The sequence below is a fragment of the Engystomops pustulosus genome, chromosome 1 (assembly GCF_040894005.1).
Source record: "Engystomops pustulosus chromosome 1, aEngPut4.maternal, whole genome shotgun sequence".
Lineage (NCBI taxonomy): Eukaryota > Metazoa > Chordata > Amphibia > Anura > Leptodactylidae > Engystomops > Engystomops pustulosus.
In genome coordinates, this window is record NC_092411.1 from 180,685,142 (window position 1) to 180,703,057 (window position 17,916).

At 43.3% G+C, this 17,916-nt stretch overlaps 1 protein-coding gene and 1 long non-coding RNA gene across 8 annotated transcripts in view; one reads left to right on the forward strand and one right to left on the reverse strand.

Annotated features, from left to right (window-relative positions):
* Nucleotides 1–17,916, reverse strand: part of PSD3 (pleckstrin and Sec7 domain containing 3) — a 350,748-nt gene that overhangs the window by 72,115 nt on the left and 260,717 nt on the right. The window lies entirely within an intron of this gene.
* Nucleotides 1–17,916, forward strand: part of LOC140068871 (uncharacterized) — a 78,853-nt gene that overhangs the window by 53,806 nt on the left and 7,131 nt on the right. The window lies entirely within an intron of this gene.

The window sequence follows — 17,916 nt, forward strand, 5'->3', positions numbered from 1 at the left end:
GGGGACCAAGGCTCTGCACAGGGAAGCTTGGCCAAACGACTGGAAACCTCAGAAAATTATGGAAACACCAAGGAAATGGACAGGAAACAGCAGGGGCAGCATGCATGGATGCCTCTGAGGCTGCTGAATCGCACCATTATGCCAAAAATATGGGCAACAGCATGGCCATGACAGAGTGACCGAATGAGGCAAAATAGCATCTAAAACATCCAACAATTGACCCTGACACTATAGAAGACGGCATGCAGAGGCAGCGGCAGGCTAGAGAGTGGCATGGCGACATACCCCAAATGGACTCAGGCTTCAAACCAATAGGTGGCAGAGAGGAACCAAAGAAGGTGAGCAAGAAGCACTGAAATGATTTCCTATGTGAACAAAAGGTTGACGGTATATTTAGTCGATAACACAGCATGGTGGCAACATAGTGACCAAGTTCCATAACGTATCTGGTGAAACACCCGAAAAATGAGCCTGACACAGCTCGCTTGATAAGAAGACGACATGTGGAGGCAGCCATGGAGACGACTTCCATGATTATGAGTGACAGTATGGGGCATCCATATTGCGCTGCTATGATTGAAACTTCAAGTCTCCAGCATGGCGGCGACAGATGCGCCGAGTTCCATTATGTATCTGGTGAAACACCTGAAAATTCTGCCGACACAGCTCATTTGATAAGGGGATGATGTGCTGTATATCCTCTCGCGCTCCAGCATCTGGGGTATAGAGAGTTGAAAGTTGCGCAAGGAGACATTGGTGGACGCTGTGGAGGATCGTGGAGGCGAAATGGACAGGAAACAGCAGGGGCAGTATGCATGGATGCCTCTGAGGCTGCCTAATCTTGGGATGGAGCTGGCGGTCCGCTGCCAGACGAGCTTTCGCCTGTCCAAGCCCCTGTCTCCCGGCTCCTCCCCACCCAAAATGGGCCTGGGGGCCAGAAGCGTTTACTTTGAAAAAATTATAATTTTCATCTAGGAATAATGGAATAGCATAGCGGTTCTATTTTTAATAGTTTTTTCGGAAATGGTTCCATGATTAAGAGTGACAGTATGGGGCATCAATATTGCGCTGCTATGATTGCAAATTCAGGTCTCCAGCATGGCGGCGACAGATGGGCCGAGTTCCATTATGTATCTGGTGAAACACCCGAAAATTCTGCCTGACACAGCTTGTTTGATAAGGGGACGATGTATGGAGGCAGTAAAGTAGTAGTAGATTAAAGGTGCGGCAGTTAAAACTATGTTAGTTGTATCTTGGGATGGAGCTGGCGGTCCGCAGCCAGGCGAGCTTTCTCCTGTCCAAGCCCCTGCCTCTTGGCTCCTCCCCACCCAAAAAGGGCCTGGGGGCCAGAAGCGTTTACTTTGAAAAAATTATAATTTTCAAAGCAGGCGGGGGCTACAAACAGCACTTCTAAGAACCTTTTGTATAAGATCAAGTGTAGTACTATTCTTATAAGTAATTGGCTTGGTTATTGCGGGTGAGGGGAATGTAAACAGATGCGCAAGAAGCGCTGAAATAATATCGGTAAATGATAAAAGTTATTTTTTGTGGATAACACAGCAGAGTGGCGACAAAGTTAACAAGTTTGATGTGGAAGCCATGAAAACAACCCAAAATTCTGCCTGACACAGCTCGTTTGCTAAGGGGACGAAGTATGGAGGCAGCTATATGGACGACTTTGGGAGGCAGCTATGGAGATGATGTGTGGAGGTTGCAATGGAGACAACATGTGGAGGCAGCTATAAAGACGACGTGTGGAGGCTGCTATGGAGACAATTAAATTTGGATAGAGCCTGTATGTGGCAGTCCAAAAAACATTTTCAAACCAGAGGAGCAGGTAGGTGGTCCTCCCGAAAAATTTAATAGATTAAGTGCCTGTATGTGGCACTCCCAAAAATTGTTTAAAACAGAGGACCGGGTAGGTGGCCCTCCAGAAAAATTAAATGCATAAAGTACTATAGCTAGAGCCAGTTGGCCCTGGCAAAAAATAGCCAGTTTCCTCTGCTTTAGTGTACAAAGAGGAGGAGAAGGGGGAAAATGAGGAGGAGGAGTGCATACATTATTCAGGTTGAGCTTCTTTCACCTGGTGGAGAATGGAAATCCTGAGAAATCCAGGCTTTATTCATCTTGATAAGCGTCAGCCTGTCAGCGCTGTCAGTCGACAGGCGTGTACGCTTATCGGTGATGATGCCACCAGCTGCACTGAAAACCCGCTCAGACAACACACTAGCGGCTGGGCAGGCAAGAACCTCCAAGGCGTACAGCGCCAGTTCGTGCCACATGTCCAGCTTTGAAACCCAGTAGTTGTAGGGAGCTGTGTGATCATTTTGGACAATGGTATGGTCAGCTACGTACTCCCTCACCATCTTTCTGTAAAGATCAGCCCTACTCTGCCGAGACTGGGGACAGGTGTCAGTGTCTTGCTGGGGTGACATAAAACTGGCAAAGGCCTTGTAAAGCGTACCCCTGCCAGTGCTGGAAAAGCTGCCTGCTCGCCTACTCTCCCTCGCTACTTGTCCCGCAGAAGTACGCCTTCTGCCGCTAGCGCTGTCAAAAGGGAAATACTGTTTCAGCTTGTGCACCAGGGCTTGCTGGTATTCATGCATTCTCACACTCCTTTCCTCTCCAGGGATGAGAGTGGAAAGATTTTGCTTGTCCAGGAGAGTGAATACCCAGTAATCGGTGCTGGAATAAATTCTTTGAACGCGAGGGTCACAGGATAGACAGCCTAGCATGAAATCTGTCATATGCGCAAGAGTCCAAACTCGCAAGAATTCACTCCCCAGCCATTTCCTCCTCCTCCAACTCCTCTTCTTCTGCCCATACACGCTGAACAGTGAAGGACTGAGCAATGCTCCCCTCTTCTGTTTCGCCAACATTCTCCTCCTCATCCTCTTCCACCTCCTCCGATATGGGCTGAGAAATAGACCTGAGGGTGCTTTGGCTATCAACAAGGGAATCTTCTTCCCCTGTCTCTTGTGACGAGCGCAAAGCTTCTGACTTCATGCTGACCAGAGAGTTTTTCAACAGGCCAAGCAGCGGGATGGTGAGGCCGATGATGGCGGCATCGCCACTGACCATCTGTGTTGACTCCTCAAAGTTACTCAGCACCTGACAGATATCAGACATCCACGTCCACTCCTCATTGTAGACTTGAGGAAGCTGACTGACCTGACTACCAGTTCTGGTGGAAGTTGACATCTGGCAGTCTACAATCGCTCTGCGCTGCTGGTAAACTCTGGATAACATGGTAAATGTTGAATTCCACGTGGGCACGTCGCACAACAGTCGGTGAGCGGGCAGTTGGAGGCGGCGCTGCGCTGCCCTGAGAGTGGCAGCATCTGTGCTGGACTTCCTGAAATGTGCACAGATGCGGCGCACCATCGTGAGCAAATCAGACAGATTGGGGTATGGCTTGAGGAACCGCTGAACTATGAGATTTAACACATGGGCCAGGCATGGCATATGTGTCAGTCTGCCGAGTTGCAGAGCCGCCACCAGGTTACAGCCGTTGTCGCATACAACCATGCCTGGCTTCAGGTTCAGCGGTGTCAGCCACAGATCAGTCTGCGCCGTGATGCCCTGTAATAGCTCTTGGGCGGTGTGCCTTTTATCTCCTAGGCTCAGCAGTTTGAGCACCGCCTGCTGTCGCTTAGCGACGGCACTGCTGCTGTGCCTAGAGCTACCGACTGATGGCGCCATGCCCACGGATGGTAATTCAGAGGAGGAGGTGGAGGAGGAGGCATAGTAGGCCTGAGAGACCTGGACCGAGGTAGGCCCCGCAATCCTCGCCGTCGGCAGTATATGACCAGCCGTAGGGTCAGACTCGGTCCCAGCCTCCACCAAGTTAACCCAATGTGCCGTCAGCGATAAATAGTGGCCCTGCCCAGCAGCACTCATCCACGTGTCCATGGTCAGGTGGACCTTGTCAGAAACGGCGTTGGTCAGGGCACGGATGATGTTGTCTGACACGTGCTGGTGCAGGGCTGGGACGGCACATCGGGAAAAGTAGTGGCGGCTGAGGACCGAATACCGAGGGGCGGCCGCCGCCATGAGGTTTCGAAAGGCCTCGGTCTCTACCAGCCTATAGGGCAGCATCTCCAGGCTAAGTAGTTTGGTGATGTGGACATTGAGGGCTTGGGCATGTGGGTGGGTTGCACTGTACTTTCTCTTGTGCTCCAGCGTCTGGGGTATGGAGAGCTGAACGCTGCGCATGGAGACATTGGTGGATGCTGTGGAGGCGAAGGTGTGGTTTTCACACGGGAGGTGTTTGGGCCGGGGTCCTGGGCAGGGGGCTGACTAGCAGAGGCAGCAGATGACACAGGGGAAGGAGCAGTGGTGTGCCCGGCCGGAGGTGAACGGCCTTGGTTCCATTGAGTGGGGTGTTTAGCATTCATATGCCTGCGCATACTGGTGGTGGTTAAGCTGGTAGTGGTGGAACCCGTGCTGATCCTGGTGTGGCACAGGCTGCACACCACAGTCCGTCGGTCATCCAGTGTTTCTTTAAAGAACCTCCAGACTTCCGAAAATCTAGCCCTTGCCACGGGAGCTTCACTACGTGAAACATTTGGCACTGATGCACCAGCTCTGGCCCTGCCTCTCCGTCTGGCCCCACCACTGCCTCTTCTAACCTGTTCTCGTCAAGGACTCGCCTCCGTCTCAGAAGCACTGTATTCACCCGGCCTATCAACCCAGCTTGGGTCTGTCACCTCATCATCCTCAGATCCCTCAGTCTGCTCCCCCCTCGGACTTCCTGCCCTGACAACAACTTCACCACTGTCTGACAACCGCGTCTCCTCATCGTCCGACACCTCTTTACACACTTCTTCCCCTACGTCAACAATGTCATCACCCACAGATTGCGACCGGTGGAAAACCTGGGCATCGCAAAAGAGCTCAGCAGCAACCGGACAAGTGGTTTGTGACTCTGGGAAGGGTCCAGAAAACATTTTCTCAGAGTATGCCGGTTCCACGACTTCACCTGTTCGCACTGTTCTGGCCTCAACAGTGCTCTACCATGAGTCCCAGTAACTTGAGACATGAACCTAGGGAGTGTAGCTCTGCGGCGTTCCCCTGCTCCCTCATCAGCAGGTGGTGTCTCACCCCGCCCAGGACCACAGCCTCTGACCCCTGCAGTAGTTGGATGCCCACTTCCTCGTCCTCTACCCCTAGCCCTGGGGTTCAACATTTTCAAAATTATAGTGTAAACTGTAAATTTGCTGGGTGGAGTGCAGAGGCTCCTGGCTTTTGATTGGCTCTGTTTCTGGCCGCCAAAAATCAAAATGGCAGGAGATGCCATTTTCTCTGAGCAACGAGCAGTTATGAGTACGCTAATGCTCGAACGAGCATCAATCTCAGACGAGTGTGTTCGCTCATCTCTATTCTCAATGCTTAATGTCTGTCCTCACATATCCTGTATTCACATTAAACAGTTTCCAGAGACTAAAGACTCACATGATTTAATTTTATATACTAGCTGAATGATGGTCCCATAATTAATGCCACTGTGGGGGGGGGGGGGGAGTTAGGGGGGAATTGTATGACTGCACTATACCTAAACCTGAAAATTTACTATTCAAATATTTTTCTTAGGATGCATTCACATTTAGAAGTTGCATACTTTTAAAAAATCCAATATAGATACAAAGAAGGAAATTGGAGAATGAAAACAAACTGATGAAACATATATCTGAACATATCCTTAAAGCGTTTTTAGCAAAAAAGGGAAATATCATCTGATTGGTGGGGGTCCAACTCCTGGGAACCTCCCAATCATGAGAACAGTGGTTTCATTCTCACTAATTGATGAAGTGACAGGTCGAGACTACATCATACTGCTCCATGCAATACTACGGGAGCTCAGATATTGCAGGAGCACAGTGCTTGGCCATGTAAAGTCACTCTCATAGACAGCGAATTAGAGCTTGCCCATTTTTAACGCTCCCATAGTAGTGAATGGAACAACAGGAAACAAGATCAACATGCCACACCATCAATTAGCACTAGAGATGAGCGAGCACTAAAATGCTCGGGTGCTCGTTACTCGAGCCGAACATTTCCAGATGTTCGAGTGCTCGTTTCGAGTAACGAGCCCCATTGAAGTCAATGGGAGACCCGAGCATTTTTCAAAGGGACCATGGTTCGGGAATAAAATGTGTTATTTAATTGAAAAAGAATGTCTTCTAATAAGTTAGCAGATGTATGCAAACATCTGCAATCTATTCTTCACTGTTCCGTGCGTATATTATCTCCCGACAAGTTAGCAGATGTGAAGAACAGTGAAGAATAGAATAAAAACAGTGAACACAGGATGATTTAAGTGAAAAACGCAGTGAAGAATAGATTGCAGATGTTCGGCACATCTGCTTACTTGTCGGGAGATACGCTGTCTCCGTGCCCCGCTGTCTCCGTGCCCCGCTGTCTCCGTGCCCCGCTGTCTCCGTGCCCCGCTGTCTCCGTGCCCCGCTGTCTCTGTGCCCCGCTGTCTCCGTGCCCAGCTGTTTCCGTGCCCCGCTCTCTCCGTGCCCCGCTCTCTCCGTGCCCCGCTCTCTCCGTGCCCCGCTGTCTCTGTGCCCCGCTGTCTCCGTGCCCAGCTGTTTCCGTGCCCCGCTGTCTCCGTGCCCAGCTCTCTCCGTGCCCCGCTCTCTCCGTGCCCCGCTCTCTCCGTGCCCCGCTCTCTCCGTGCCCCGCTCTCTCCGTGCCCCGCTGTCTCTGTGCCCCGCTGTCTCTGTGCCCAGCTGTTTCCGTGCCCAGCTGTTTCCGTGCCCAGCTCTCTCCGTGCCCCGCTCTCTCCGTGCCCCGCTCTCTCCGTGCCCCGCTCTCTCCGTGCCCCGCTCTCTCCGTGCCCCGCTCTCTCCGTGCCCCGCTGTCTCTGTGCCCCGCTGTCTCTGTGCCCCGCTGTCTCCGTGCCCCGATGTCTCCGTGCTGCTCCGTGCCGCTACCTGATGTCTCCGTGCTGCCGCTGCCCCATGTCTCCGTGCTGCCGCTGCCCCATGTCTTCGTGCTGCCGCTGCCCCATGTCTTCGTGCTGCCGCTGCCCCATGTCTCCGTGCTGCCGCTGCCCCATGTCTTCGTGCTGCCGCTGCCCCATGTCTTCGTGCTGCTCCCCGGTGTCTCTGTGCTGCTCCCCGGTGTCTCTGTGCTGCTCCTCGTTGTCTCTGTCCTGCTCACCGTGTTCTGCAATGTCTTCTTCACACATATATATTGTTCTTCACATACTATTTTGTTCGCACGGTTCCGCGCGTATCTCCCGACAAGTAAGCAGATGTGCCGAACATCTGTAATCTATTCTTCACTGTGTTCTTTACTGTGTTTTTCACTTAAATGATCCTGTGTTCACTGTGGTCACTGTTTTTATTCTATTCTTCATTGTTCTTCACTGTGTTTTTTTAATTAAATGCTCGATCTCGAGCAGGGGAAATACTCGTCCGAGCAACGAGCCGTCTCGAGTACCTTAATGCTCGAACGAGCATCAAGCTCGGACGAGCATGTTCGCTCATCTCTAATTAGCACCAATGACTTGCAGTCTTTCGGGGTCCTTTCGTATAAGTAGAGATCAGAGCAGGTGGCACCATCATCAATTCAATCCTGAACATAGGAGTAACAGTTAAATTTATGTTTCACATTTGAACCTAATGACAAGTTCCCATAGGCTGTTTAATACTTATTAACAATCTTTTCTGTTAAACACTCCTAGTTCTATTCACTTTTATAAAAATATAAAAGTATATCTATTTCACTGTCAACCAAGAGGATTGAGTCATGGGGGTGTCTGTGCAAGGCTGCGTGTCCCTTGGTCATCACAGCTTTTCAAGCTCTCCCTCTGCCTTTTACTTTCTCTCTTTCCCTTCTTCCTGTTTTCCACCTTCCCCCATCTTGGGTGAAGTGATAAAATAAATGTAGACTGTAACCTCTAGGGAGCAGGGTCCTCACTCTTATTGTTTCATATGACTGTTATTACTCTGTGATGTCTTATTTTATTTGTATATGTTCCCCATAATCTGTAAAGCGCTATGGCATTTAATGGCGCAATATAAAGATTATTATAATTATTAAATATCTGCTTTTGTGGCTAAAAACTGGGGGATGAGTAACATGACTATATGTTGATGTTATCAACCCTCTCCTACAAAGAATAGTCATATATTGACTGATCTTTAATTATCAATAATGAAGCCATAAAATGAACATTTGATCCTCTGCTTATAAATCTGTTCACTTTTGAGCTAATATTTTTACATCCCTAGTAGGACTGTACGGCCATTGATCACTTTATACCTAACATAAGAGCTCCGACTGCGGGTATTACCTGCAATATACAGCTAACACCCACCTTGTATGGAGAGGGCTCAGCCCATGAGCCCTCTCTATTCACCCTCAGCTGGCATGTGATGTAGTAACAAGTCACATATCGGTAAGGGGTTAAAATAATTTGCATGAAGATAGTACAGGCTGTCAACTGTTGATCAAGACATATCCAATCGCCAGGTTGTCTGCTTTCAAACAATATCTATGTTTATATACTTTTAAGATTATTTATTAACCCCTTAAGGATGCAGCCATTTTGCAGCTTAAGGCTCAGTCCCATTTTTTGGATTCTGACTTGCGTCGCTTTATATGGTTATAAATTTTATTTACTTATCAAAGTGATTCTGAAACAGTTTTCCCCCACATTTTGTACTTCATTTTAGTGGTTTATTTAATGATGAATTTTTGAAGCAATTTTCGAAATTTGAAATCATCGCGTTCTCAGGCAGATAGATTTACCACCTAAATAAGTTGCTGAATAACATTTCCCATTTGTCTACTTTACATTTTCATCATTTCTGAAATGTTTAGATAATTTATTTTGATGTCACGCGGCTTACAAATAGATTATCGATTTTCGGTATTTTCATAATTTACTATTTTGGAGATAAATACTAGATTTAGCATTAAAACCACCCTATATAACCAACGAATTTTCAAATCTGCACCCCTCAACATATCGGAAGCTATTGGAAACAGCTTTTAGGAAGATTGTTAACCCCTTGAGATCTTCATAGTACAGTAATTGAATCAAAATGGAGGTGAAATTTAGAATGGTCAAATTTTGTCGGTCATACGTTCATTTAGCCCTAAAATTTACACATTTTCAAAAGATAAAAAGAGAAAACCCACCATACAATTTGTTATGCAATTTCTTCCGAGTACAGAGACCCCCCCACATGTGGCTGTGACTTGTTTTATGGGCGCACAGCGAGGCGCAGAGGGGAAGGAGATACCTTTTTTCCCCTGTGTAGCCTAATAACTATGTTATCTTTATTCTATGGGTCATTACGATTACGGGGATACCAGACTTGAATATTTTTTCTTACATTTTACTAAATTTGCCAAATAAAACCCTAATGTGTGGAAAAATCGATCATTTTTGCTTTGCAATCCTCCAAGTGGTATAACATTTTTACTATTCTGGATACAGAGCTGGTTTATGGCTTTTTTTTGCGGGACATGTTGTACTTTGCAACAGTATCATTCTGGAATCCAAACAGTGTACACGAGGTGTAGTCAGCTCACCTGGGAAACAATCAACATGAGGATAGAGATCCCGAGCATTTATCTTTGACTCAGTGCCATCCATGTCCACATTTTTATTGTTTGTATGAAGCAATAGAAGATTTCAATAAAGAATATTACATTTTACTACAATATTTGGAGTGGAGCCTTTTCCCTTGAGCCGGTGTGTTGGACTTGCAGTATCATTCTGGAGTACATATTTTTTATAGCATTTTTTGTGGGATTCAATAGGTAAAAATCATAATTTTGGGCGGGTTTTTAAAGGTTTTTTTTTTACCCGTTCATTGTAAGGGTTCAATACTTATTTAATTTTATTCTACGGATTGTTACGGACGCGGTGATACTATGTGGGGTTCGTGTTAGGATTTAGACTTTTTTGAGCGTTATAAGTCTCTTTATATGTTTCAGGGCTTATGGGCATTTTTAATGATTTATAAACTTATTTTTTATTGAAAAACTTTTTTTTTTTTTAAACTTTTTGACTATTTCCACCATAGGACATGAACAAGCAATCATCTGATGTACTGCAGGGTATGAGCACTGACGCCATCTTAATGGCACTGCCCTCAGGCATCTCTGGGGTCTGGGGGGAAAGACCAGGCAAAAGCAAGTCAAATGCCGCGGTCGCGCTGACCGTAGTATTTAACGGGTTAAACACCCACGATCGGAGCCCACTTCGACCGCGGGTGTTATCCGGGGATGTCAGCGGTAGATTATCACTGCCATCCCGCGACCACCGGAGCCGGCTTGGCTCTGGTGCAGAGCCGACCCGGCATCGTCTCCGCGCCTTAGCCCTGCCGCGCTGCGAGATAATCGCAGGACCTAGCGCCGTAGAGCTACGGCACGGAGCGCTAGGGGGTTAATGTAGACATATGCCTATGAGATCTCTATGAACTCTACACAGGTATATCTAATACATTAGGTGGTGTAAAACAAATTATTTTCTATTTGTGGCTGAAAATAGATTTTTCTCTAGGGCTTAACCATCCTTACTTCAGTTGTACAGGTAACTTTCAAAATAACGCTTTCATGGCTGCCCCGGTACCGGGGCTTCAACACAAACCAAGACACATGTCAGTCTCTTAGTGTATGTAAAGATCTTCTTCCCGTTTATTAGTCTCAGCTGCATGTATAAAACACAAAATCAGGAAAAAAGGACAAGGAGATAAGGTGCTTAGATGCTATTGGCCATAATGCATTTTACCAGGACATTCTGTAAGACATTCTCCCTAACGGTTAATGAATTGTGCACTGTCTTCCCAGACCTTGTTCACAGACATGTTTATACTAATTTCCCTGAGAAGAAAGAGATAAGCTGGCACTAGAACCAAAATATAGAACTAAAGATGAAGGAATGACTAGATTCTCATCAAATGTCAAAGGGAATTAGCTGGCAGGCGAGCAAACAGGTTACATAAAATTAAGTTTGAATCATGACATTAACTGGACAGTGCTTGACCCCCCGCGTGACCCCTGGCTAATACTTAAAATGGCGGACAGTAGTCAAGATGGTGTCCGAAACCAGTGCGATCTCCTTAACAGTGGCCAAGTCAATTTTATGTCAATGGATTTTTTTATAACAATTTACACTTTTAATTACACTCTGAAAAATTGCATGGTACCAATGTCTATAAACTGCTTCGTGCTATTTTGAAAATGGGACAAGTATCTGCCTTCAGAAAATATATGGTTTTATGGGGATTAGTGTAATTTTTTAAGCTGTAATTTCGGTTTTATATGTACGTGTCAAAACTTCAAAAATTGCTCTGCCCAATAACACAACAATATTTCTAGAAACGTCTGGCAGGCAAAGGATTAAACTGTATATGGAATTTCAGGGGTGATCCTAGCACCAGCCAACTGTAAAGTTTTTTCTATAGCTGCAAAAGCTGAAAACTAACAATTTTCCAACACACTTTCATTACCTTATTGCAGCTCTTTCTCTGCTATCAACCTGCCTTTCCATTCAGCCTGGCATTTTGGTTGCTATGTAGTTGTTAAGAATGATCCGTACTGTGAAAGAGGAAGGAACAGACTGTATATCACACTCTGCACTACTTTTATGCATACTATTCACAGTGCTAAATCTCCTTTACTATCCCATGATGCCTCATCACAGCATCATATAATTATTTACAAATCATACCATGTCTACTAGCAATACACTGTAGTTGTTCTCACCATGTTAACATACATGTGTACAGTAGGTAACTTTATGGCAGGAATGACAGTTTTCAGAATACAACTCAATACTGAAATAGAGCAGTTGAGTCTTGATTCTTATCACTTTCGGCTTTCCTAAGTAAATTAGCAGGCAACACTATTTGTGCTCCCTCCATTTTTAGCTTTAGATTTGCAGGAGATTTTATGGGTTCTCAACCATTATTGCCATAACATCAGCTGGTTGAAGAATGCCAATTAAGGTCAATTGACATTCATTGTTCAATGACATTTTCCGGTGGGTTTGTTTTGACAAACTTGTGCTGTGCACTTGCAGGATTTACTTGATCAAAACAACAGGGGAGAGTCCGTTTATGATAATATTAAAGAAGGGAGCCTTTATTTTGTGGGAGTATGTGGGAGACACAGTAACTCGGCTACTATGGGGGAAGGGAGCTGTGACATGGCTATTATGGGGGAGTAGAGTGACTCAGCTTCTATGGGGGGGGGGCACTGTAACTTAGCTACTATGTGGAAAAAGACACTTTGCAAGTGACGGGGTCCCGAAATTTTTGTTGCAGCCTTTTCTATGATTATAGGCATGGTAAGTTCCGAAAAAACACTAAGCGAGTTTGTCTGGCACAATGCTTTAGACAGCAGTTTCTATTTAGAAATCTATCACTAGTGATCAATAAAATTGTGCAAACCAGACAAGTCTGCTCATGGATGCTACAATTTTTAAATGCTGCTCGGAGACCCCTGTGACGTCATTCTATTAAAGACTCCTATAGCTGTCATTAGCATACATGTAGCAGTCTGTCTGAGACAGAGGGTAATATAGAAGCAGTGCATCTACAATAAACTGCAATTCAGGTGTATTGCAGTATATTGTTTGAGTGATCAGACTCCCCAGGGTTAAAGCACTGTAGGGCCCCTCAACCCTTTCACTGCCAGGCATTTATGGACATTTTGTTGCTTTATTGGCCAGAGCAATTTTTACAATTTTGACCTAATAATAAAACCGAAATTACAGCAAAAATGATTATACTGAGCCCCAGCAAACCATATATTTTCAAAGAGCAGACACTTGACGCATTTTTAAAATTGCATTAATGAGTTTATAGACATAGACACCTTTATGCAATTTTGATTCATAGTTTAACATTTTTTTAAAAATTCATAAAATTTGAGATACCACAGTCATATGTTCAAGTATATAATTCATCATAATGTCACTAAAACTGAAATAACTAAATATCTGCTTTTCAGTAGGAAATAGCCAATCACAACGTGCAAAATATAGCAATAAAAAGATTTTAAAAAAGGCACCCCTGAAACGTATATATTTTTGAAAGCAGATAACCAGGTGATACATTTGCCTTGATTAACAGTTGACAGCCTGTACTACCCTCATGTAACTTTGTGACAAAAAGAAATGATTAAACAAAAAAAGCATTGAACATGCCATTAAAACATAGTTTTTATATAAAACTCATATCAAAGTGGAGGTTTATGCACAAATAGGCATTTAAAAAAAATAACACCAAGTGAGCATATTTATATACACCACAATATCAACAAAATGTACCCTCCCAAAAATGCTAAAACAACAACCATGCCATATTAAGAAGCTCCTATTCTGACAATTTTTTTTTCAGAAATCGCCAGCTACCATGTATACAAAAATAACTTTTCAATTCATACAAACTAAAAACAATAATAAAATGTAGAGATTAAATGAAAATTCTAAAATTCCCTTTAAAATATGTTCAAATCCAGAATACTTATATAAATAAAATATACTTTCCTAAAAACAGTAACATTTGAGGCATTCATTCATGCCTCATATGTGTATAATCACCAAAATATGCAGCAAAGAAAACGTTAAAGGGACTGATCTCTTGCATCTCACTATGCTGTGCAGGAGACATCTGTATCCACTGTCTTGAACTTATCCAGCTTTGCTACATACACAGATAGAGCTCTGTCACATGACCTCCTCCTCTGTAAGCAGGAAGCAGCAGCCAAACCCTTCCCTGAAATCGACCAGTTTGGGGTTCATAAGAATTTGAGTAAGAATACCATAACATACGTATAAATAATGGAGGGATGGCATGAAATAAAAACTTTATTCAGAAACGTGTGTGTGTTTTTCGTGTAAACTTTGTGGACATGTTCTGGGTCGCGGTGTTAATATCTATATATTAACACCGCAAATCAGAACATGTCCACAAAGTTTATATATAACACGAAAAAAAACAAACACACAGTTACCAAAGTATTTCTAAAAAAAAAAAAATTGTGAAATGTTTAGAAAATTTGCCATTTTCATAATTTTCTAAACTATGTCCTTTTCTGACATGTAGTCAGTAACTAATTTGGTTATTAAAAGTGTATAATATTAGAAACCTCTATAATTCACCCCCATTTTCAAATCTGAACCCCTCAAACTATTAAAAACAGCTTATAGGAAGATCGTTAACCCTTTGAGATCTTCATAGTAATTAAAACAAAATGGAGTTAAAATTAAGAATGGTCTAATTTTCTTGGTAATGGGTTCGTACAGTCCTAAAATTTACACATTCATAAAAGAGAAAACCCATCGTAAAATTTGTTATGCACCCCATATGTGGATGTTACTATATGTATGGGGGCATAGAGAGACACAGAAGGGATTGAGAGCCATGTAAAAGCCAGTTTTGCCCTCAGGACTAAGCACTATTTAGTTGGTTCATTGGCGCACTTCAGTTTGTGAACTATAAAACATTTATTTTTCGGTTAATGTCGCCGTGTGATATATGTTATCTGTATGTACGCTGGCGATATCAATTTTCTATATTATTTCTTCAGTTTTACTAACTTTGTTGAATAATACCTAAAGTGGGAAAAATATCTATCATTTTAGTATCGCCATTTTCCAAGTGGCATAACACTTATTTTTTGGTCTATAGAGGTGGTTGAGATTTTTTTTTTGCAGGATACGTTGTAGCTTAAATAGTGCCATTTTCATATGGATAAATCTTTTTGATCACTTTTTACTGCATTTTATATAGTAAGATAGGTAAAAGTCAGGTTTCCTGGTGGGGTTAAAATTTTTTGTTTGGTGTGGGTACAATAACAATCTTCTTTTATTGTATGGGTCATAACGGCGATTTACATTTTTATAAAGCTTTACATCACTTTTATATGTAAATTGACTTTGATGGCATTTTTATTGATTTATTAGTTTGTTTTTTACTTAAGTTCATTTTTATTTAATTATTCTAGCTTTTTTATTTGTCCAACTATTACAGGCAGTCCCCGTGTTACGTACAAGATAGGTTCTGTAGGTTTGTTCTTACGTTGAATTTGTATGTAAGTCGGATCCATATACTTTATAATTTCAACCCCGCCAAATTTTTTTTGGTCTCTTTTACAATTAGATTTTAAAAATGTTGGATTGTCATCAGAACCAGGATTAATAATAAAGCTTCATTGCAGACACCATTAATAACTGTTATGGCTGTTTATTGTAGCCTAGGGCTAAAGTACAGTAAATTACCAATTACCAGATGGGTAATTCGGGTGTTCTTAAGTAGGGAACCGCCTGTATAATGAACAAGCAATTGTCTGATTTTATTTTTTGGCAAATTGTCAGTCAAACATTTTTTTTTGTCACTGTGACAATTGGACTTTAAAAATTTGGGTGGTCATGGGAACAAGGATTATAAATAAAGCTTTACTGTACACACCTTGCACAGGGGGGAGGGGCAACATCATCTCTCCTGTAATCAGCAATTATAATCAGTTTGTTAAAAAACTGCGTGATGCAATACAAACCATATATTCCTTACAGAGCTTAACTTTTTGTAAATATGTTTTATAAGAAGAAGAGTGATATTGACAGATATAATCCAGTGTAAAAGAAGGAGAATTGATTAATGTTTGAGAGGAGAATTTACCATAAGGCAAATGCTGCCCTCAAATAATGTCACACCACTGCTCTAGGTGTGAGACATTGATAAGTTTGTGACCACGATCAGATTGTTTACCTTTGGGAAAAGTTTTAGTCAAAAAGGCAATACTCCAGCCTGATGTTAATCAAAAATAAATTCTTGAAGAGCCATGCTTCTCATGGGCCCACAGAAAATGCCAGGGAAGTAAAGGAGTTATCTACAAATATGAAAGGACCACATGGTAGAGCTGGGGTAAGGGGAGGTGGAAATAGTTGGTATTCCAAAATAACTCCTTCAGTAGCAGAGAGGACTGGAAAACTCCCTTGACACAGACATCTCAGTAATCTTTTTATTTAGAAAAATCCCATTTTAATGTTTATGCAGATAACAGTGTACCCGGAGAATGGCGAGGATGGCTGGTTCACCTGTTTTCTTTTATATTCACTGTCCATTAGACAGTAGGTGTACTGACTGCTAAATGAACTGAGAGCTTGCATAAAGATAAAAATAAACCTGTGGGAATTTAGAAAGGTATATCTTGAAAGCCTTTTAAGTTCCCATACCTAGTGCTGGCTTTTTTGTGCATTTTGACAGCTGAGAAGACTCCCTTTATACCATTTCACTTCACTGGTATTTTGCTGCTGATTCACCAGTAGACTAAAGGTTAAATGCAATGAAAAATTTGTACATTAGATTTGAACCATCATCTGGGAATAGGCGCCCACAATCCAGCTATGGTGAATGACAGTGATTGTATATTATTATTATTACAGTGACCACCTACACAGTGTTTGAGCAGCATATTCACAGAAACAGCAGCTGACTGAAAGCCTCATTCTTCCCCATCAAACAGTAGATATTGCCTCTCTGCTTCACGTAAAGAAGTTTAAAATGTTCTTTGAGTGCACATAAGAACTAATTTGCTTGCTTCATTTGACCAAAGTGCACTAAAAGCTATTTCCTGGAGTGAACATTTGTGTCTCAACTAAAAGGAGAATGTTAGACAAGGTATCTTTACATTTTTTCTGTAATGAAAAAAACATTGGCTGGATGTAATACACAGATATCCTAATAGTGATAAATGATTTCACCTATGGGTGCCCCTTGGCCAATCATAGCCATGGCTGGCTGCTAGGGCTGTTGACTTGACGGATTGGCTGTTAAAGAGGACCCGTCACCAGATTTTGACCTCCCTAACAATGTCTGCTTATAAAGGGTTACAAGTCCTCCCTATATCACCTAAAATTAGCTGTAAGTGGGGCCCTGTACCTTAATTACATTTTTCTGATATGCAAATGAGCTTTTCTGTCTCATTTCTGGCACCCTGAGAGAGGAAAAGAGTCAGAGATACCAGTGAACCACACCCTATCATTCTGTCTGACAGCTCTGTGTCTCTTCAAATCACTGCTCTGCCTCCTTGTACTTAAGGGCTGTCTGCTAATAATAACTGCAGACATTTAAAGCTCTATGTACAGATGGAAAACATTGTGTCAATTACACAGTGCCTTGTGTTACATTCATGACATGTGACCAGTGACATCATTGCAGTTCTCTTAGCTTTCTAAGAATAGCAAACTGTACACTGTGTATGTGATTACATGAGATCACAGCAGCCTCCATGGAGGATGGAGAGGAGTAGAAGTCAATGGAGGCTGCTGTAATTTCAAGTGGTTAGATACATGCATAGGGCACAGTTTGCTATTATTAAGAGTCTAAAGGACCGGAGATTATGTCACTCTGGTCACAGGACATGAACTGTGTCCAGTAAGAAGGCATAAGGCATGGGGAGGATTAGATAGGAATGGCTGGCCAAGCAGGACATACCTTCCTCGGATGCTAGGGAGATAGCGGAACAATTTTTAGCAAAAAGAAGGGTGGCAGTCAGTTAATAGGGCTCTAGAGGAACCTGTCACTGGCTGTATATGTGCAAATGTGGTGACAGGTTCCCTTTAAGTCTCTAATCCAGCAATATGCCTGGGTCAGACGGCCCAACCCAACCATCGGGTCTGCTCATCTCTAGGTCTGAAAGTTCATGCAATAATACTGTACTGGCTGCAATAGACAGCCAGTACAAATGACAGCCACAATAGGTGCCACAGTCAGCTTTAACTGTGCCACCGAACAGGTTAACTGCTAGGTTATTATCAACACGTGATTTCCTAAGCTTATAGACCTACACAAATGTGGAAGGTAACATAGAAAAGAGCCTGGCTGCTGCAGCATCTTTGAAGCAATTAAAAGCGGAAGGCCACAGTGGAAGCTGCTG